Source organism: Nothoprocta perdicaria, unplaced genomic scaffold (assembly GCF_003342845.1).
Source record: "Nothoprocta perdicaria isolate Ctin4 unplaced genomic scaffold, notPer1 scaffold_180, whole genome shotgun sequence".
Classification (NCBI taxonomy): domain Eukaryota; kingdom Metazoa; phylum Chordata; class Aves; order Tinamiformes; family Tinamidae; genus Nothoprocta; species Nothoprocta perdicaria.
In genome coordinates this window covers 317,402-340,991 of record NW_020454983.1, presented here as the reverse complement: position 1 = coordinate 340,991, position 23,590 = coordinate 317,402, and the positions used below count along the sequence as shown (strand labels likewise).

General features: G+C 39.6%; 1 protein-coding gene across 2 annotated transcripts in view; it reads left to right on the top strand.

The window, feature by feature from the left end:
* The first annotated feature begins 12,170 nt into the window (after positions 1-12,170).
* Positions 12,171-23,590, top strand: part of ANXA11 (annexin A11) — a 29,520-nt gene continuing 18,100 nt past the window's right edge. Inside the window, exons 1-3 of one of the 2 annotated variants that reach the window (XM_026036591.1) lie at positions 12,171-12,260; positions 13,362-13,407; positions 21,234-21,303. The gene's annotated coding sequence lies outside the window, so the exon portion shown is untranslated. Of the gene's footprint in view, positions 12,261-12,971; positions 12,988-13,361; positions 13,408-21,233; positions 21,304-23,590 lie in introns of those variants that run through there. The other variant, XM_026036590.1, reaches the window with a different exon arrangement.

Genomic DNA, 23,590 nt, shown 5'->3' with positions numbered 1-23,590 from the left:
AAGTTATGTATTGTGGGCACCAAAATATTGTTCCTATCCCTCAACAAAGTGTTTAATGGATGAACAGGTCTCAAAAAAGGGAAAAACTTTTAGTTACATGCCCCAAAAGAATGCTGTAGAACTCAAAACTTGGTATATATGAGAACATAAAGTAATAATGGAACCTTTTCACTCTAGTTTGTTTCTGTTTAGTCACCAATGTATCTTGAATCAAAGATGAGGTGGAGAGTGAGTGCTCAGCTGCTTTTAAATTGTCCCTATTCATCTCTCTCCTCTTGGGTTCAGAGGAAAGGAGAATTAATTGAAAATTTCTTGAAAATTTTGCTAAAATACGCTATTATCCTCTCTTCTGGGAATTAAAACACTGCCATGCCATTGCAGATTGCTTCCAGGAAAGCTGACACAATTTGAAAGCAGAGGTGCAGGGAGTTGTCCTGTGTGGGTGACAGCCAGAGGGGTCTTGAACAACTGGAGCTTCTGTGGAACAAGTTCCTGTGCTCTGGTCCAGTGCTGGTGTGATGATGGGCCATTCATTTTAAACTCACTGTGAACATGTGTATTTTGAATATATTTATATCAAAATATAGTGAAGTGCAGAAAACAAATGGTAACTTCTAGACTGAGGCTCAGCACAAAAGGAGTCATACGTTTCAGTCAAATTCTTTCTAGGTTGTCAGTGACTTAAATGAAGATGTATCCTGCATATGTTTTCCTATCTTGCCAGCTGTCTTAAGGTGAGATAAGAAGATTCATGCAATCAGAAGAGGCTTATCTCTATTGGGGGGGAGGGGAGGTGCATAAGCAAAAAATAAAAATTATACACTTTTTCTCCCTGGACCAACAATGCTATTAAGAAGTTTCATTTGACTTAAATTTATGTTGTTACATTCTTTGCTACACATACAATTTAGAAGTAGTATTTACAGCTTGCTTTATTTTAAAACTTGTTTTCCCCAGAGAGGATGATCTGTAAATAAGGCAGTGCTGCAAATGCTGATGTAATTATAATGCTCCAGAATCTTTTGACGGGAATCAACAAGTATCCCTAATAAAATGTAGTGGTTTGGTTTTGATTTGTGGTTAGCTGTGACTGGAGTGTCAGCTGGAGGTGCAATTTGCAGAAATACTTCCAAAATAATAATTCATTTTCATTTCTAGTTGGACAGCTTGAACTGGGTTCAGGCTTGGTTCAGCTTTCTGTTTAAAACTAAAACCTATATCTCATAGTGTTTCTGTAGTTCAAAGATTCTCTTGTTCTTTCCCCCATCGTAGTTACATGATTGTAATTCTTTCATAAAGAATGGCTCTAGAAAGCCAAGAAATAAATAATTCATGATATACCCTCTAAAGATCTGCTTTCTGGATAGCTAACAGGGGGCTTAGGTTACATTGGGACATTTTTAAATTGACAGTCACACTTTTAAAATGAATAATTGCTTTTGATAATAATAGCAGCCAGTCTGCAAGGACTAATAAATTCCACTGAGTTACCCAGAGATATAACTTAGTCTCCCTGGAACCCAGAATGTATTTTTAATCTGACTGTTATGGCTCTGTGGTACCTGCATATTCCATTGACAGCTTGCAAACCAGTCAATTTATAATTCAGTAGAATTGAGAGAGTCATATATCCTGCTTGGGTTTCTCAAACTTATTTTCTTGGCTTGTAGCAATTCCCAGAGATTGGAGGAAAAGGCCTCACTCTCTTCAACCTCTTTCTTTAATCACCCACTTTCCCTTCCCCAATCCTTCATTATCGATAAACTCTGTGTTCTCTCACTTGGCCTCTAATGATTTGGGTGCTTTGGTTTGAAAGTCTGTTTGGGGTCCAGCTCCAGTGCTTCCGCTGTAGGGTTGTGTGGGGTTATATCTACATAAGCAAGTCCCGTGGCCTAAGAGCAGTGAATTTGTAAAAGAAAAACAAGGGACCTGGCACCCACACTCTGCACAGGTCAGTGTTTTTCTCCTTAAATCAAGATCCAGTCTTGCCACCAAGACTGACCGCCCCTTAGCACAGAAATGTGTTCTCAGAACACAGACATGCTCTAAACGGAAGAACAAGAACAGGACAAGGGGAAGAGTCACAAGATTTATGAAACTGTTCCTGATCTGGGCTCAAGTAGAAATATAGATGTGTTCTAGGTGTTCCCAGCTGAGTGCAAAACCTGAGGCTGATTTTTACTCTGAGTTCTCTCTTTTCTTCTTGTCTTTGAGAGAAAATGAAGCATACTAACACTTTTCTGTGCTGGTCCTGGGCTTGAAGGCGAATCCCTGCCTTTTTCCACCCATCCATCTAGCTGTTCTCCTGTGTGTGCATATGTATATGTGTGTGTGTGTGCATATGTGTGTGTAGTTTTCTACTGTTCTGTTTCTCCTCTGTGGAGGTATGAAAGCATTACTGCTGGTGAGAGTTTCCAAACGGTACCATTTCTGCAGGGCACAGAATATTCTATGAATGCTGGTCATATTGGCATTTGTACAATCACAAAACCTTTTCATGTGGTGATCCCCTGTACAGTTTGTCATCACTCGTACTTCTGTTTATGCTGGTTTTCCATTATGTAGCCCACTTATCCTTTTTGGTGTGGCATCCAAAACAATTCATGAATAGTGACCTGGTTTAGTTTTGATAATTACTTACTTGCTTGGAATGGGATCAAGCCTGTGTTATTTGATACAAAATACCCAACAGCCATCACGTCAGGGTTTTATTTGTGGTGTTGGCCAAGTTTCAGCCAGCAAGGGAAGAAGAAAATGTCCCTAAATTATCATCATCTCTCCAGGTTATAGAAATAACATTTTTCTTTAATGAGCCTCAGTTGAAAGTTACTCTAGACTTAGTAAGTGTTTTACTGGTATTAAATGAGGATGAGTTGACACCCATTGAAATTAAACCAACTCTGGGGGTATATAAATTCAGAGCAACTAAAAAACTTGGTCATGGATAAAAGGGACCCCACAGCAGGCAGAGCTAGCCAAAGCTGTGACCTAGAATTTCTTACTCCAACCACATAACTAAACCACATAGCAATAATTTGACGAGAGTGCTTTAACAATGGGTACTCTGGAAACGCATTCTTCCAGCTGAAAAAAATGCTCTACATTTGGGATGCAAAGAAATATCTTTTGCTCTAAGAGTAAAATAACATTTTTCTGGAGGAAAAAAAATCCCAGACTGCCAGGCCCCTTCTGAAATGCATTTGTCCCACTGAATTTTCTCCCCTGTAGAGGGCTAACTGAAATGTGGGCACATTAAGAATAATTCTCCTTTATTCCACTGGTGTTTACTTCTGAGTTAGTTTCTGCCTTTTCCTAATGAGCTGACTTGGCTGCTAAAGATGTTGGCATTCCCCGGGGCCTCTGAGAAGGACAGTCTCTTGAACCATTCCCTTTCCCCTCTCTTGCAACACGGACTTTAGGGGAATAGTTTTCACTGTTTATTGGAGCGGGGATTAAGAATGGCTGTGGTTGGGGTGAGACGCACTACTGGAGAACTGTAAAAGCTGTGATTTGAGTTATTCCTTTCTTTTCACCCTGTTTAGAGAGCGTTGTAAAGCTGCACTCCTGTTAAGAGTGAGAAACAACAGCACTGCAAAGCAGGATCTTTAAAGATCCTTTGGGCACCTTGTCGTTTCAGTTGTGCTCTCCTTAAAACCTTAAGCCCATTCCCTGTTTGTCTGTGGCATACTTGTGGGAAAGTGATATAATGCACTTCCTTTTCTTCTGAGGACCAGCTATGTACAGTCAGCAAATTAAACATTTTAATCTAAAGCCGATGCCCTTTCAAGCTAACCTGATCACAGAGTGAAGGTAGTGAATACCAAAGCTTTCAACAGTGACTTTGGATCTCTGCAGCAATTTGGATTTGTTTGGCTGCGTGTGTGTTTGTGGTTTTTAAGTGTCTGCCCAGGCCCTAAAGTTCCAAGTATAAGCTAATAATTTATTACAAGCTTTGCACTTTAAACATTTTTTCTTTTAAAGCTCTACTGTTACTGTCCAACTTCTCCTCTTGTTGCAAGGTAGGTATGGGATATATTGGAAGTGGATATTTTATGTGTGTGTGTTTTTCTGAGAGATATTGTTAAGATTAAAAAGAAAAAACCCAGATTTATGGTAAGTGCTTTGTTTGCAAATCATTTTGTGCATCTTACCTGGACTATTTCCAGTTTCCTTTTTTTTTTTTTTTTTTTTTTTTCCTTTCCCTTGCCATTGCCTGGTTGTCACAGATTTCCAGGGTAAATAAGCCACCCCTTCTTCTAACAAGAGGAAGGCTCTGGTTTGCCATAACTGCTCCTAGCATCCTGACTTTACCTGGAGCACTTCCATCTCCTGGAATGAATCCAGTGTCTGCTCTGCAAACCACACTGCATAGCTTTGGTTGCTAGAACTTCTGAAGTTTTACTTTCTCAAATAGAACTGTATAAGCCTTCCAGTCCTTACTAATATATGAAGTATATTAGTAAGGTTTTTAATTCTGTACCTGATTCCTGTTAACATATTTGTTAAAAAAAAAATATGTTTTACAAGCTTGGTAAAGCATTTCTTTAATAAACCTAAGCTTTGTCTTTTCATGTTGCAGTGTTTTAAGTGTTTATAGTGTATTTCAGTACAAGACAGCATGGAATATATTTTTTCTCTTGATTCCCCTTAGTCTTCCACTTCTCTTTAGATGAGAGTTGTTTTATTTATTTACTTACTGTGACAGATTTAGTGTAAGTATTTCCAGATTTGTATTTGCAAGTGATGTTTTGGGAACAATGGCAACTTTGAAATTCCAAGCAAAAAGTGCTGCGTAGTTGAAAAGCTTGCTACAATTTTACAGCAGAGCAAAACTGACATTTTTTTTGTCTTAAAGTGGGAGTTTTGAAAGATATGCATTGATAAGTTGCTAAGAGTATTGGATTTATTGCCTCTGCAGCTAGGATGCTTCAGTGTGCCTAAGGATGGTACAGCAGTGCCTCTCTGGTCCTAAAGGGATGTGTGCTAGCCAGGCTCTTTTTTCTCTAGGAAGGCAGAAATTTCTTGTTTCTTTTTATTGGCTTTAGAATCACAAATTACTTACATTTATAAACAAACAAACAAAAAGACAATTTGATTATAAATCAGCTATGTGATGTGGAAAATTATTTTTGCTGTCAGCACCATGTACAATGGACCGCTGATGAATGATTGATGCTGTTTCTGTGGCGCTGCTATGCTGCAAGCTCTTTAAATCATTGCGTGTTTGTCAAGTGTGCTATTTTGAGTGGGTTTCATACCAACAGCAGAAAATGTTTGAGCTGATATTATTAGATAGCTTTGCAGCAAAGATCAGGATTTCATAATATCATGCATCTTCCACGCACCTTGGATAACTAGTATGATGGAAAAGGACTGTTTTCACCTACCTCAGATGGACATTAGAGTTCTAAGTTTATTACTTTCTGTAAGGAAATGTGAGATATAGGAACAATCTCTGGAATTTTGAGTTTACAGGACTTGTTCTGGCTATTTTCCCCTTCTCTATTCCATGCCCTAACTTCTCCACTTCTTTGGGGAATTTATTTTCGTTGTTGCGCCTGTCAATCTTCTCATTTTTCCAAAAGAGCTCGATAAACTGAGAATATTAAACATTTCAGCTGCTGAAGCATCTTCTTGGAAATGAATCTTTGCAAAATGTGTTACTACCCAGATTAAGAAGGGCAGCATTGTTGCCTAGAGGATTCCCATAAATACCATGTTGAAGCATCTCATAAAGAGCAGTGGGTACTGGGAAAGAATTTAACAGTGATCCGTTTATTTCTTAGGACACTTGTGAACTTTTTGTCTGTTTTTCTATTTCTAAGTAATGAATTAGTGCACAGCAAAGTCAGGATCTTGAAGAAAAAGTACTGGGGTGCGTCTTGTGGCTATGGCAATAGATGGGACTTGTGAAGAGATATATTCAACTTTCCCAACTATTCTTAGTCTTCGTTCAGTAACAGAATTACTCTAGGGAAGTATATTTAGGAACGAGACTTAGGGAAGTCCCTTTGCTTCTGTTGCTCTTCATTTTCTTTGCCCCCATTTTCTTGCTACATCATTTCATCTTTGTATCAGGCAATGGCATCTCTATGCCATTTTATTTTATATTGAATTTGGAGTTTATTTTATATTGAAGGTACATACCTATTCATCTTCATAGACTAAATAGTTTAACATCTTAAACTTTTCGTATTCATAGACTAAATAGTTTAAGATCTTAAATAGTTACTAAAAAAAAATTTAAAATCTCTCACTTTCGTTTCTTCAGTGTTTCCCTCCTGCTATCAAGCTCCCCAGACTTCAACTGGTCCCGTTGAAATAGGGATTTCAGCTGTACACATTATTCCATGTCACCTCTCCAATTCCATAGATAGAGATAAATCACTTCCCCAGTACCAAATCAATACTCTTTTTATTTATTTTTTTCCAAGAAATTGGATTGCTTCAAGTGCCTGGAAGGATCAAGTTGGTTTCAGATTCTTTTTCATAAGTGCTCCAGTATAGAACTCTTCTCGTCAGTCCAGCTGCATTCCTTGTTTCTAGATATCTAAGCTTTCTGGGACTTGGTGAAGGAACTCTTGTGCAGATAATTCATTGAGTAGAGAGAGATAGGAAATTTTGTTGTCTTCCATCTAAAAAGATCTTGTAAAGTACAATTTTGAGTTTGAAGAAAGTTTCTACTTTCATTTAAATGCTTGAACTATTTCCATATTTTTCTCTTTATTGTTCCTCTATATCTCTAGTCTCAAATCTGATAGAACTTCTCAGTAATGTCGATTTGAAGTTGGGTAATATTAAATGCTACATATTATGCTTGCAAGAAATGCATGGAAAAATGGGAAGATGAATGAGGTATTTAAATGCAAGTAGCTTTTAACTTTGTCCTGGTTATTTAAGCTCCATCAAGGAAACCCTTAAAGAATATATTGATCAAATTAGCCTGTGTGCATTGGTGACTTTTCCCCACTTACGGTTGAAGCCAACAGTTGGAAAGCAACGAAGAACAGTTCACACGGTGGAGGAGTGACATTCTACACCCCAGGGGAAGAAGCTGTCAAAAGGAGGCTGTCTGTCAATGACTTGCTGTCGCTTTCCCAGATGCCTCCCCCTCAGCAAAACTACTCCGTTCGTCCCTTCACATTTGCTGCATATTGCTTTTCGTGTGGACTTAACTTATTATTAATATGATTAGCTTGATTCTTGCTCGTATTTTGAGGTAACGCAGGTTTCATGCTTCTCCAGTAAGAAGTTTTTGCAATTGTATGTTTGAAAGAAGAAAATAGGCTAGACTTTTCCAAATTTTAACCTCAATGTGTAGTTGTTTGTAGGTCCCATCTGGGAAATTTATTCATGCCAAAATTATATTGCTAGCGACCAGGAAAAGAAAAGCAAGACTGGAGACATTGAGTGGTTAATTTGGATATTTTGTATTGATATCTGTAGGCTACAAAAGCTGTCAATAACGAGGAATATTTTTTAAAAATTAGATTACTATCTCAAGATACTTAATTTTATCTGCTGCTAAAGCAGAAAAATCTAAATGTTGTAGGATCACTAACCTCTACTCTGGTATGAATTATTATCATACATCCTAGGAGCCCACCTAGTGAGATGAGATATTTTTGTGTGGAAGGTTTTAGTGTGAGTCTAGTTCTTCAAATCATTCCAAATTGTCTATATAGCTACTCACAAAACGTGGATTTTTGTCTAGTTCCTGTAGCTATTGGCACTTAGTTGATTGTTGGAAGTCACTTGCTAATCTTGTTGGTTATTTAACTGTTTGAGTCAAGAATACTAGAAAATGTAAGGCAAGAGGAAGAAATAATGACAACACAGCTGTGCAAACAATGCTAAGTTGTTCTTCTTGCCCTCCCCTTGTTTAGATTTGCACGTGGTCAGAAAACACTGTAAATTGTATAAACTCAATGTTCAGAAACACATCACAGATGAAGCTCTAAAGTGGATTATTAGCGGCGTAATTTATTAAAGGTAGCTTAAAGACCACACTGCGACTTGATCTGTGGCAGTCTTTATGGCACGAGCAGTAGTTTGAGGGTCCACGAGGATTCTAAACTATGATCAGCATGACACACAGTAGTAGGTGTATCTTAAACAGAGGAACTGCACGGGGCTATATTTAGTGCAGCTATCAGATGTCTTAGGATGGAAAATTGCACGGTGCTGTTCCAAAAGATCCCATAAAGCCGGACAGTATGACCTCAAAATATAAGTAGATTTTAAGACTGTACCATTGCTGCCAAGCATGGATACATTGTCAGAAAAAAATGAAGGGCAGTTTGTGCCAGTTGTAATGCAGGAGGGAGATAAGGAAATGGTTTCCTTAAATTACCATAAAGGATAAATTCTTCTAGTTTTGTTTCAACATTTCTTTGTTTGTTTGCTTTCCTGGCAGTTCTTAGGGCCCAGTCTTAATACCTCCCTATCTACAACTGCATCATGTAATTCCCTACCTATTTTAGGCCTGGACTATGCAAACTAAGCTGGTACATTACTGCCACATAGAGTTCAGTGCCAGCTACTGTACTTTTTTCTTTTAATAATAATTCATATAGTTTTTGGAAACCAAAAGATCCTTGCACAAGATCACTTTTTCTAATCAAATATTTGGATTTCATTTTTTAATTCACTTGCATACACATCCTAATGAATAAAATCTGTAGAGTCATGTGCATGCAAAGACTGAAATAGAAACTCCAGTAGCAGGTATTTATGACAATGGCCACAGTTAATTCAAATATTAAATACATATGCATGTATAAGTGCATAGGCACATAATTCTTGTAACTGTGCCGACTTGCTCTCTACTAAAGAAGCATCTGCTGAAGACTGTAATGAGAGAACTAACTATGCTGCAAAGCATGACATGTGGCTCCATGGTCTTAATTTTAGTAGTATCTAATCTCTCTGTGGCAGTAACGTGCCAGCTCAGGCTGCACAGTCAGGTGTAACTTCTTGTTCGAGTCAACGGTTATTACGTGAATATAGAAACAAATTGAAGATATTTCTTTGAAAATCCTTCCCAAACTCATTTAAAATTGCATGTGGAAATGCTTGCATGGATTATGAAAAAGACATTTTATTAACTTAAAATGGTATTTGTTAGACTTTCTGGGAGTGTGATTCTGAGATACACTGGACTCAGTTTTCTGAATTTTCGGATTTATCTTCATTATACAGAAATAAATTTGATTTTGTTTTTCTTGTGAAGTCATAGCCTTACAGCTGAATGGCTGTGTAATTTTAAGTTTTAATACCTTAGTAGTGTTCATGCAGCAATGGAACAATACTTAACTCTAACCAAACAAAGGCCAGATATTGGTGCCTGACAGAGAAATGTTGAATTACAATGTCTATAGTCTTGTATTTGTCAACATCATCTAGTGAAGTCAGAGACTATTTCCTGCAGTTTACAGGCTGCAGTCCATATGGCTACTTGCAGGTTGCACTGTGGAGCATCTTAACTCCGGTTTGTATGTTACAGGTTTAATCATTCATAGTATTAAAGGGATGATAGGATTGTAGATGTTTTTGTTTAGTTTTACTGTCTATCTGTGCCCTCGCTAAAGATCATACATTTCAAAAGATGGTGATATGAAGTCTGTTTCCTGGTAAAAATCTTTTACCTTCCTTCCTAGATGATATCACTGATTGTTTTCTGCCTCAGTGTTTTCTGTGCTGTGATTATAACTATCTGTAAGTTTGCCTTTTTCTACTCAAAAAGTTTTGTTCATAAATTGTTATACTTTTTTTGCTTAATTTTCTTCCTTCTCCTTTGGCAACCTTCCTTGGCTCTTAGCAGTTTGAATTCGTTGTCCACGCTGTCCCATAGAAAACATCCTTTTTTGGGTCTGTCTTCCAGAAAGGACCACTTTTGTTGTCGCGTGCACAAGCCTCGTGGCAATCTGCGCATGGTCTTTTCAACCATCAAGCTATGTAAATTGGTAGGATCCAAAGGAGCTGCCCTCCTATCAAACTGTAGCAAAGATGAAAATCATCTCCTCTTCACCCTCAACCTTTCATTACACAGCATATTAAACAATTAATTACCAATTAACTAGAATTACACTGCACACAGTTGAGGTTTTTTGCTGTCAGAAGTTCTGTGCCCCAAACTTAATGCACAGATATAAGAGGGTCTATTCAATGAAAACCCCAATGCTTGTGAAATTATTAGACATACGGGGTGACCTTTGTACCTGTTGGTAGTAGGATTCAGTAGCTGGGTCAATTTGAGTCATGTTAAAAATAGTATTGGTAAGATTCCATTTGACTTTGGTGGGAATGGAGTTAGAATCCTGCTCAAAATCCCACTAAAATATCCTGTTATTTTTCTTTAGTTTGTCCTTGCTTTGTGATGCCCTATTTTTCATTAAGTAGTGGTTAAAATTAAACGTACTGAATTTGTTTATTGGGGGGTTTTGTTTGTTTGTTTGTTTAAGTTACAAGTGCTTACTGCTGCCTTGCAACCTGTGTCTGACGAGCAGCAATATATTGCAATTACAGTAGCGGCTGCTCTTTTCTTTTGTTATAAGTGAGCATTCCCTACTGCTCTATTCCTATCCCTCTGCATATCCAGTTTCCAAGTGAGAGCTGCTAAAGAGCTATTTTGAGGGGAGATGTCCCCTGCTTTACTGCGACTTTTCTGACTAGAAATCCAAGTGGGTTTTGAATATAAGATTTCTTTAAAAAAAAAAAAATCAGGAATTGTTTATCAGAATATTTGGAAGCAAGTCCTATTACTCACATAACGATCTAAATTTAGCTTGATTCTTACTTGATTTGAATAGCTTAAGCTATTACTAATAGTATAATCTAATATAACACTAGATTGCTTTAAAAATATATATGCGTCTTCCCCCTCATGTACAAGATTGATAAAGATGGTAAGTCACTCCCATTAATAACTTTCATCTGGTAACATGGCAGCACTGCATGTCTTTTTGCACAGTCTTTTTGCTTTTCCCCAAAGATATTATTAAAAAAAAAAAAAAAATCCTGAAATGAATTTTTCTAGTTCTGATCCTGCAATTACAAGTGAGAATATAATCTGACACAGTTGGTAAGTAAATTGTTTCTTAGGCTGTCACTACTCAGACTGCTGAGTTTCAAATGGCCTCAAACAACTTTAAAAAGCCCACAATACAATAACTGTAGAGTTGTACTCAGGATCAGAAGTGATTGTAAATGCAGCGTGTAGTCAGAGGGAACACTGACCAAATATGCTATGTTTTTTAATATTTTGTACATAGATAAGCTTATGATTTTACAAACATGAATAAGTATGACTAAGTATATCACTTGACCTACTGTAAAGCAGAAAGGAAGCACAATGTTAGTAAAATATGCAGATAATACCAGAATAGTATCTACTATTATTAGGTTCTAACTGCCAGGATTGTTAGAACCTAAAAAAATGCAGGAGAATGGCAGTTATGTCATCTTTGTAAATGAGTATCCTGACTAATATCATAGCTAAGATAGAAATTTATTTAATATTTTGCAATGAAATCCATATGATGTGAGTTTGAATTGTATGTGTGGAGGATGACGCTGATCGAAGCTGATGATCAGAATGATTTTCATCACCCATCAACTATATTAGGATGAGGTGGACAGAGTAGAAATATGCAGGGAATACGTGCAAAGAGTAATGGCCCAATTAGCAGAGCACATTAGTAGAGCAATGAATGGGCAATTGTTTCAATGCCTGAAAAAATTGTCTCTGTTTGGCTCGGCAATAATTAAACTGCAGAGAGCACAAGGTAAAAAATTACAAATATTTGAGGTGCACTACCACTGGTGAGTGAGGGGAGTAATTAGTGGTATGATAGAGATTAACAAGTTGTAGTCAAGAAAGGAAGGCTCTACCTGTGGTGACCTCTACTAGATTGCAAGCAATGGGGGCAGTGGAGTCACTTCTGGGGATATATCATGAGTCTGGGCAGAGCACAAGCAAATGCTCAACAGAGACCAGTGTTGCTTTGGCCCAAACTATAATCAGATAAATCAGAATGACTTTTTTTTTTTTTTCTTTTTCCCATTTCTGGCATCTGTGATGTTACTCGTGGTGATGAAAATATTACTTTATAGAAAAAATATATAGAAAAAAAACCCGTACTCTAATGTGTTCTCTTAGCAGAGATGGGAAGTCACTGTACTGAGCAGTTTGAGCCTGGAGAATGCAACTTTTTGCTGTGCATCACAGACAACGACAGGGCGTGACGTGGGCTGAGATGGTAATTAGGCTGCATAGCACGTATATCTGTTGTCTCTTTGCAATCTACTGCCAGAACGTACTATTTTAGGAGGTGAGCATATGTCTGTTGAGGATTGATCTGAGCTTGCCAGCTAGGGTCTTGCACACCACCAAACAGCTGTCAGAAACACAGAGAATTCAGCTTCAGTTCTCCACCACATTTCATGCAAGCAGCCCCTGCACTCATGTGGAGCCCTATTTATGGACCTGCCTGCTCAGAGCTCATGGAGGGATGTTAGCAGACACGAGGTTGTTCCCTATTGCTGTTTTTCATTATGTGTATAGTGGGGTGGTCCATCTTAAAAGTGGTCTATTGGTGAAATGATATATCTGTTGCCAGGCTGCTCGCAAATGCCAGAAAGAAATTAAAAGATTTCTAACTTTTTAAATTCTTGTTTTGAATTAAATCTTTCTCAAATGTACATTTTTGGAGAGTGTTATTCTGCAGAACTGTGTATCGGGCCTGTTTGGCTCTGTCCACATCTTCCTTTCCCAGTGACAGGAATACACAAGCCTTGCTCATCCAGAGTGGGTGATAATAAATCCTTCAGGGTGATAATAAAACAGCGAAGCAGAGGGAGGAGAGGGCAGCTCCTGTGCAGCCAGGATGCCAGGCTTGCGCACCAGCCAGGACAACAGCCCCCGTTGTCGTCACCCTCTCCTGTCAGTCGTACTGCAGAAATTTTCTCCTGAAAGAGTACACAAGGGTAATGATCTCAATGGGGGGACTAGCAGACTCTAGCAATTTGGGCTTATGAAGTTGCAGTTCTCCTTTGTAATTCAATTTCATGTCTAGAGAACCGCTGTGTTTCAAGGTCCTGAACCCGCAAAGTGACAAACTGACAGTTTCAGACACTTTGCCATCTCTGTGATGCTCCAAAGATGCTCTCTGCTAGGAGCAGTAGAAAGGTGCACAAGGGACCAAGCATCCCTGCTTGAGCTAACTGCACCATGTGCAATCTTGGAAAGAAAGTGAGCCCTACACAAAGTCTTCAGTGATGTAAACTGGTGTGGTTTTAGTGATGTTAAGTGACGCAAGGTTGAAAATCTAGCCCTCTCCCTTTGCATTTTTTTTTCATAGATCAACATCAAGACTTTCGGACAGATTCCTAAGCCAGCTTGAAAAGGTAAGAAAAAGTGTGTATGTTTCTCTGTTTAAATTTCTCTTTGTAACATCCATGCTTTTGGTGTTGCATTCTGTTGAAAAGGATCCTATTATTTTCAGAAAATTACCAGAATCTTCCTAAATCTATGAAAGGGCACAGGTAACCAAGGATATAAAGTAATTTTCTTGCTGATATTTCTTTTAGCACTGCCTAACTAGAGGTAGTGCTAAATAGACTATCACATAAAGTTAGAAAATAGTAAACCACTTTTTTTTTTTTTTTCCAGTGGACAAAAACAGGCTTGTTGGGTTTTTCTTCTTAATAAGCAGGATATGAACGCTGGCAAGTTTTGTTGTTAATCTAAACTGCTGATATGCTGAAATCCCTTCCTAGTAAATAACTAGTTGAAGTATACAACCAATAGTAAAAGTCCTGAAGCTTGGTCCTATAAAATATGTTGTATATTTTTATCAAAGCTATGGATTTTGCATTTCCAGCCTTAAGGCAACCAGTACATGGTTTACATCATTCATGAAAATATCCTAGTTCTAGATCTGGTGTAAATGACTGGAGAATTGTTATTATTTATATAGTAATTGTGTTCATAGTCACCACCTAATTTATGAGCTAATGGTGCTAGACCCTAAACAAGACTGACTTGTGGCAGGAGGATGTACCTGCTTACAAGAATATACCGTTATAGATATGTAAGGAATAGATGACATGAATTGTTGAATGACAGTGGAAAACTGGAGTAAATCTGAAATCTCCTCAAATCCAGATAAGGATCCTGCCTGTTTAGCTAGTGGGAGTGAACGAATTGATAATCAGCTGCAGGGTGAGGGTGCAGGAGTGCTTGGCAGAGGTGGTTGTGTCTAGATCTGGGCTTTGCATGGTGTGAGCAGCAGCCTGCCCTTTTGAGCATAGGTGAAGCAGTTTGTGGTAAAGAAAAACTGATGCCAGTTCTGATAGCTGGTCCGGGAACCACCTCCCACATGCATCTGGATTCGGTAGAGATGGTTTGTCCGTACTGAGTCCCTGGTGACTGACCTGACATTACCATGCTCGGCAGGTGCCAGTGCAACTGCTCTGGTACAATAGAAATCACTAAGTAATGGACAGAAGATAACACTGAAAAGCTCTATCTCATCATATCTGATCTTTGTATATAGCGATTTGAAAATCCAGCCTAAATCTGGTGGTGGCTGCTCTCTGAATTCAGCATATTTCAGCCACGGGTCCAAATCCAGCTTCTTAAAGTCTTGCTAGGAAGATGAGGAAGGCTTCATCGGGAATGCTTTCCTTTGGTTTTACGCTGTCTGACTCTGTTGCAATCGTACAGTAGTAAATCAGGTCAGAAGGCTCGTATATACAGCTCACGTCTTTGAAAAAGCTCCCTGTGTTGTCATGTGCAAAACAGGAAATGTGTAATGCTATGAACCTCAGAGGAGGGAGTCCAGGGCAAACTCTTCTGACCTCTTGGAAAACACATCCATCTGAGCCTCACAGAGAAAGGAAAACATACGTGCTAACCACTGAAGTTAAGAAAAATCCTTGCTTGCGTTGTATTGCTTTAACATAAAAAGGTTTTGCATGAAAAGTAGAGTAACTAATCACACAGCCTGCAAGGCAATGCTACCATGGAACACTTTTTCTTTTACTTGGAAGCTGGATCTTATGCTAAGTTGTTTTCATTTTGCGAGCAAAGTGGTATTTCGCAGTGAAGCAACATTCTCATTTCTCTTCTAGCTGTGCCCACTGGGAGATACTGTTGTTGTTCATGAGGAGTCCGGAAAAATGTAAATACCTAAGAGGTAGAGTCATGATTACTTGAGTTAAGTAGAAGTTAGATCATCACTTAAAACTGAGTAGAGATTGTGCTTGAGAACAGAGGTTTTGTTCCAGAATTGACCTCTTCTGGACCAGACTAGTTCCCTTTTGGAGGCAAATAAATGCCATTGTGTGTCTGTCACAGTGACTATAGGGTGTTCTTTAAAACAAACAACATTTCATTCTAGTGCTGCACAGGTGCAGCAGGAGGGTGCAAAGTCTATTCCTAATCGTATCTCAGGCAACATGCCTAAAGGTACACGGAAAAGATTTTATCCTTGATTGAATTAGAAACAGGAAAAAATACCTCAAAAGCCACATTTTAGCTTTCCTTTAAGGTAATAGTTGTTTTTTTAAATCCTTTTCAAAAGGTTTGGGAATATATTCTAAGTAAGAAAAACACTTCAACTTTGGAAAGTTTGTGTTGACCAGCTACGCCTACTATGTAGAGATCTGCTAAAAATTCACACACACAGTGATATTCATTTCTTTTTTTAAAATTTTGGGTTTTGCTGTAGAGTGTGTCTTCACCTACTGGTAGAACAATATTACTTTAGGAGCCTTTCAGTTGAAAACAATGCTGAAGTTACTTAGTGGAACATAAATGTTTAGCTCTGCAATTTGGTCTGTAAACATTTAAAAGGTTGAAATGTTTATTCAAGGTGGCCAGGCTTCCAAAACTTACAAAACTGATCTCAGTTTGCAGTCCTTACAGGGATTAGAAAGTGAAGACGTCTGCTCATTTGAAAAGGAATAAGGCAAAAGACTCTTCTTCAGTTCCTCACAATGTGAGGTTTAGGCCTGTTTCACTTTGCAGTTTTCTTGGAATGAGTTGGCTTTCAGAACAGAAGTGGCCGGGATTAGGATTGAACCTGGAATCTCAGCATAAACCCAGGTCCCACTGGAAGGAGGGAAAGGGACTGATGCAGTTAGTATTGCTTTTGTATGTGCACGAAGTTTAGGAGCTGCTTCATGAGCAGCTGAGTTGTAACTGCTGTGAAAATGGCAGGGGAATGATAAATACATGAGAGTAATACAAGAGGAACTTGTAGTTATTTAACATTATTCTTTTAAGTATACTTAAATTATTTTCAGATATTTCATAACTGTGCCCATAGCTAATTGCTACAATGACACAAATGGCCACTTGAATTATCCAGTGCATTTCTAGTGAGTGCGTGGCTGGTATTACCCTATTCTAAACACTCTGAAATTATTTTAATTTGGATTTTTTTTTCATTTTTGCTTTTAGTACAGTGATATTTGCAGAGTAGGGACACAATCGTTTTAAAACTCTGAAAATTTACCTTTATAAATTTTGGTAGATAGTAAAAGGACTCCCTCTATTGGCAAATCCGTGTGTAAATATAAGATAAAAGGAGAAATACTACATGTGTATATATTCCTGGGCTAGTAAGATCTTGTGAAATCCCAGAAACTTGATTGAAGTTTTCTTTTGGGGAAAAATAAAAACACAGTCTGCAACTTAACTGACTGAACTTTGACATCTCTATATAATTCTGAGTGACAAATTTACCTCTGAATGACAAATTTGCTACCTTCTCTTTAAAACGTTTTTTTTTCCCCATTCCCTGCTGTACAGTCAAATTAAATTGAAGGAAGCTGAAATGTCAGTCGCTTACATGTTTGAACATTAAATATTTGGGGTGGGGTAGTAGTACAACTATTTAAAGACAAGACACAATGTGCTTTTCTCCCTCCAGGAGATGGAGGGCTCTGGCTCGCTGTGTCACACGTGTTAACAGATCGGGGCTCTGAATATTAACTGCTCTCCTGAATCCCTGGTACTGTGAGTTATGAGCTATTCCAGGTGACAGCTTTTGTTGAAATTATCTGCTTCATAAAAGTTACCAGAGTTCTTTTTGGCATTGCTTCCCAATAAGAAAATGCAGGTCTATTTATTTGTGAGGATATGATGGGCTCCCCCGTACAACCCCTTGTGCTGCAGGTTTTGCCGGGTCCGTGGGCCGAGCTGCAGCCAAGGGACCTGGTGTGGGGACCCGGGCACTGCAGTGGGACCGTGCGGGGCCGAGAGGCTCTGCTCCTCACTCGCCACCAGGCGACTCTCGCTCTCTGCGCTTTGAAGGCGAGGAACTAAGTGTTTATTGATTCAATTTTGCTGCCAGGCAAGCAGTGTTTGTTAGAAAGTCTCTCTCAACTTTAGATCTGAATTTATCATCTTCTAAACAGCTACTGCCTGCTTACTGTCAATGCTGAGAACATGAACCTGATTTTATTCAATTCCAGTTAAATATCTGGTAAGAAAGCTCTTTGAGGATGTGGTCCCTAACGTGTGACCAGGGTGCTCGCCGCAGAGGCTGGCAGTGCTGTGAAAGGCAGCCTTTCCGAGCTCGCTTTTCTTAGCAGCGCAGAATGTTTTGAGCAATCTTGGGTGAAAGGTGCTTTGAATGAGGTGGTTTTCCCTAAATGTGGGAAAGGCTCCTGAGTGAGTCACCACTGAATCACGTGAAGACTGTGCTACTCCTGCATATGAGACGTAGTTTATATTCCGAGTGTGATGTCCCAAGAAGTGCTTCACCACAGCTAGAGGCTGCCGCCACCTGAGGAACATTTGATAAGGTGCTGAACCATCTTTATGGAGGTAAAGGATCTCCTCAGACCTTGCAGCATATAGACAACCCCGCAGGTGCCAGGGTCAATGATCAGGAGATCTAACAAGGTACACAAAGATTATTTTAAAATACATTTTGAACTCTGTATTTTGGTATTCTTGGGAATTTTCAAGCTGTTCAATTTTGCTTAGTAATTACAGAGAAGAATTGTACTTATAGGATACTGTCCTTATGTAATCTTCATGTAAAATCTGAAGCACAGACAGGCTAAAGTCACACCTAGACCTACGGTGAGCCAAAATTTCCCAATCTTGTTGTTCATTGAGCAGTCTACATCTCTGTAATTGTTTTGGCATACTTAAAATACTAATAAGCTTTCCCCACAGGATATATCCTTGCCCCACAAAACTACCACATAGATAAGAAGAGGGCATACAGTAATTGAGGAAATGGAAGTGGTATTGCTCAAGATGTTTGCTAACAGAGGATTTAAAGACGAAGTGAAAAGAGCTGAAGACATGAAAGTGTGTTCAGCTCAAGTGAATAGCAGAGGAAAGGTGAACTCAAAAGACTGAAAGAAAACTGTGGATCAATGGACTGATAGGAGGAGCCGTCAGTGGTGTCAGAACAAGAACGAAGGTTAAATAGAGCTTTGTGAGTGAGGTAACTCCAAATCCAATCTTCATTGAGACATCACCCAACTGAATTACTGCCAAAAGAGCTAATAAATATGCAAACATCTTCCCACAGAGGGAGCTTAGACCCTGCAGTTGTAGGTAGGGTGTACAGGCCAAGGCTGGCTCAGCTGATTTCTGTGAGCTCCTTTTCCATTGCCAGACTCTATTACCTGGAGCCATTTGGAATGAGATATTAACCGGAGTTCAGGGATTCCATTTTTTAAAAGCCACAAACCTAAGCAGATCTAAACAAATCTCACAAGAAGCAGTCAGGGAGCAAGTTAGCTGGCAGATGCATCTGAGTGAAATTGTGTTTAAAAGAAAAAGTCAAACTGCAAAGGGATAAACTATTGGGTTCTATGAGTGGTACGTTCAAGGTGACAGCTCAGCAAAACAGGTAAGGTTATGTCCTGGGGCAGTAAAGCAGCTATACAATTGTCTAATGAGATGTTTGTGTAGGTACAAAATGGAAACTAAAGCACTTCTGTCAGTTACTCCTTGATGAAACTACTTATTTCAAGACTTTTTCTTTTCCAGCTTTGATTGAAGGATGATAGTTTAGATCATTTATATCAACACTCTATTACTTGTAAAACCCATTTATTGTAATTTGAATGAATTTAGTGAGAAGGTGTCAGATTGACATCCCCAGAGAACAAAGCTCTTACCATGGTTACTTAACAGAAAATGCCAAATGTGTGCAAGAAAATTTTTTCAACAAAAATCCTATGTACTAAGAATGACATAGATCTAGGGTATAGACCTCTAGTAACAGGGAGTCTGTACAGTCCATCACAAACACTGGTCAAAATTATGAAAAGGCTGTGTTGTTGAATTCCTCAGTATATGTCAAGTCAAACCATATGCTGTTAAAATGTGTTAGCTAAATTTCATACCAGGACCCAGGAAGGGTCACTGAACATTGCTGTCTGCCTTTCAGACTGCCCTGCATAAATCAGTTCAGCCAAGTTCATCTCCAAGAAATGGGTTTTAAAGAATACCATTTTCTTAAGAGTGTAACATAGAGATTGGAGATAACGTTGCCTCTCAATCATCATCAAAACAGACACACTTGGATTGCAAAAGACTTGCGGAAGAACAAGCAGGAGTTCAGGTCCATGTGGTGTTTGTGCCGGCTGAAATAGACTGGGAGGCTGGCTTTGCAAAGTCTCCAACAATTAACATGTAAGGAAGTGAACTATAACCAAGAATATCTATGAAGGAACCCTCTCCTTATGAAGGAGAGTGGGAGAATGATGGATGTTAACTGCTAAGGAGACAAAATCAATCTAGGGTGGGATATATCTGGTGGATTTGGAAGATCCAGTCCTGACTGAGGGTACTGAGGGCTGGCTAATACTCTAGGATCTGAGGTTGCCTGGAAGTTTTCAACTTAGAAATTTCATTTGATGTGGTTTCTGTTTGTTTTTAGCATGTAAACTCTCAGGTAGTTAATCCTTTTGTTTTCACCACTGGAATCTCTTAGTAACGGGAATGAAATACTGAAAAATGGAAATGGAAAAGGAATGGGAAGGAAGAAAATGGCACTTGTGAAATCAAGGGCAAGGGTACTGTGCAGCTATTAGATGAACACAGTAGTTTCCACCCCTCACTGCTGGGCTGTGTACTGCTGTGGCCTGAACTCACCGTGCAAAGGTATGAGATTGGAACTAAGGCTGGAACAGGCAGTAGGGAAATGCAGTGCTTGCAGGAAGTGCTTCTGTGGTTTTGTGGGCTGGAATCGTTTCTGTTGAACTGGTACTGAATAGTGAGATGGTGCGGAGACTTTCACATATCCTGACACCAAGGATTCTAGTTTCCTACTGTCTTACACTGACTGTGGTCTGATGCAGAGATATTCCTGATACACTGCATGTTCCAGCATTGTTTTCTTCCCCTTGCAAGCAAGATCTCAGAGACATCAGTTACATTCTCCTCAAAAGCTATAGTTAAGTTGCAACATAATACTTATTTCACCAGTTAGCTGTTTTAATGTCCTTTTGTGATGAAATGTGTTACAAGAATTATTTTCACACTCCACTTTATGATGAACCCATCAAAAGCACAACCAATCCTTATTGTAGCATATGGGCATCCTGTTTACTATTTTGGAAAATTATTTATCTATGCCATGAATTCCTTCATGCGTGCATCTAAAATATATGATCCACATTCAACCATTGTCATTTCTTCGTGTTCTGGTTGTTCTTACTGTTTTGGATTTTTGCCCAGGAATGTGTGAAACTCAGTGGTTTTAATTATTTTTGTTAAGTTGAACCAAAGCTGCGCTTCTTTCCCCAAAAGGCGAGGACGTTGTTGTGTTCTGTTTTCTTGCTCAAGAATGAAGACAATGGGGGCTCCTCTCTCAAAAACATGTCAAGGATCCTTTCCCCTCGGCAGAAGTGAGAGAAGTGCAGCAGGGAAGAACTCTGGCAGCCAGAGAATATGTGTTTGAGTGAACAGTGCAGCCTTATTCGTGTCCTCTGGTTGTTAGCAAAATTTTCCCTCTTGTGGCTCTCTTTTGCCTCAGAGGCAGTTTTGAAATTAAGTCTCTATTGCAATATCAGTGAAAGGTAGAGTTGTTATTTTGGGTTGCCCAGATGCTCAGGTGGGCTGGACTTAGATTCAGATTCCTTTTGGAGGGTTTTTATTTGTTTTCATAACCAGCAAAACTAAATATAAACTGAGAGTTTGATGCAATGGTATGAAGTAATGATTCTTTAAAGATTTTGATTTCTTCCTCTAGGTTCAGCAGAATCTCTTCTTCTGTTTTAAGGTCTTCAGTCTTCACAACTCTACTAAGCTCTAACAAAACTGTAAGTATTTTCACAGATATTCCTGCAATTTTTTACCTTGTATCAAACCTCACTGAGAGACTTCACTGGGCTTAGGCCTAAAGCCTAAGCCTTTCATGTGCTGTCCTTATTTTGCTGATAATGAAAGAAACTTTGCCTAAGAGTTTAAAATTGTTTCAAATATGGGGGGGGGGGGGGGGGGTGTTCTAATGTGTTTCATCTAATTAAAAACACGTTACAGAAAAGTATCTTTTAATAGTGTTATGATGCAACTTGGTGTTTTTGGTTGGTTGGTTGTTTTTTTAACTGTTATGCTGCCAGAGCTACAGCATATCTTTTTATTTTGCTGAGAAGAATATTTGCTGCCTATAATAGCTTTTACAGGAAGAGGGATTTGCTCCCTCCCAAGGAGCCTAGTCCCAGAGGTTATCATTCCTGTGGAAAAAAATCCAGAAATGAAGTATATTAAACAAATGCCCTACTGCCTAACTGTCTGAAAACGGCAGCTCCATACAGTGGCTTCCTTGTCGGAAAAATATTCCGTATGTTGCCCTAGCTACTCTAGTTTTCTGTTTCTGAATGCAGCGTCAGAGGTGTGTGACTCGCAGGTGGATAAATAGAGGGATTCATAGATGGGAGCCAAACCTGAATGTTAGGAACATTGCAACTGGCTTCAAACACGACCAGGGCTGGAATAACCACAGGGCTGGTTGCAGCGCTCCGGGCTTCCTCACACACCCGTTCCCACATTCCTCCCGGCTGTCAGCCTGCAGGGTGGGATAATCAAAGGGCTTTTTGGCTTAAGAAAATAACAGCATCTAAGTTACAGAAATATGTTTTTTTTTTTTTTCCTAAATCCCAAATGAAGAAATGATCCTTTGTCGGACGCTCTCTATCCTCCTCATCCTTTGGAATAGCTGGTTCTCTGAATGGTTTCTTATCTGTTTCGGTCAAAATGACTCTAGTTAAAGAAAATCCCCTGTTTAAGCTCCTGTAGCCCGTTTTATCTGGCACAAGTTAGAAGAGTCCCTCCAGGAGTAGCTCGGGCAGCCTTTGGACTGTATGGTGATTCCTGCTCACAGAGCTATGTGAGCTGCTTTGTGGTCACTTGCCCATCTGTCTGCAGAGTGAACCTCACGCTTCACTCTGTGCCTCAAAACCTGTCCTGATGGCTAGCTTTGTGTTACGATCATGCGTGTGTCTAATCAGTTAAGATTAAGCTCTGTTAAGTTGCTTTAATACATGTACGTTTGCTTTGGAACTAATTTCAATTTAGCTTTCATCCACAGGGGGACAGCCTTGACCTCTGCAAGCGCTTGGTGCTTGGTCAGGCTGCTAGTTAGAAACTTGATGGGGGGGAGGAGAAAGAAAAAACAAACAAACAAAAATTTTTCTTGATCCCATCACAGCTTTATTATTTCAATGAGTGGACATGGTGCCATGGTGAAGCTGTACAGAGGACAAAAACCCAGCCCCTCTGGTGAAAAGTGCTAGTGGACAAACAGGGGCAGGAGCACGGAGCCGCAACACCGCTCTGCTGTGGCTGGCCTTGTAGGTTGCAGGCTGGAGGAAAGGGGCTGTCACAGCCTTGCTACTTAAGATTATCCACGGCAAAATGTCATGTAAACATGCAAAAATCTGCAGTCCTTAGGGCCTGACTTGCCTTTTTTTTTTTTTCTTTTTTTTTTTTTCCCTTAGGTAAGCCTTACAGTCCATATAAAGTGCTATGGAAATGCTTAGCCTGGAGCTCCCACCCACACACCATGCACTTAAGAACCATGAACGCACACATCAAGATTAGTTAGGCTCTGAGCAAAGGAGCCTGTTGTAGCACATACGTATAAGGGGGTTAAGCAAGTGCTGAAAGGAGGTGCTGAGGCTGTTCCTAAAAATCCCGGATACGGGAGGAGTTCCTCCCTCCGCCCGGCCGTGTTGTGTAACACTCAGCGAGCAAGATTTTAACTGGTGAGCAATGTGTTTTAGAGGAGCGTCGTGGCTAAGGAAACGTAACTGGAAAATCCTAGTCTGCTTTATTTTTACTCTTTCTTATTTTGGTTCTCTGAGTGCTTCCACATGCGCCAGCTCACTCATATTTAAAGAACGCATGTAGGGGAAAAAAAAAATGTCTACGGAGGCGCTAGTCGGGTGCTTGTGCTAGGAAGGCTGAACGCGCAAAATGTGCGGTAACACCCGAAGTCCAGCAATGCGCGGCGGGAGGCCCTGCGCGCGCCCCGCGGACGCGCAGCGGCGCCCGGGGCCTCCCGCGGAGCGGGGCGGAGCGGGGCGGAGCGGGGCGGAGCGGCCGCCC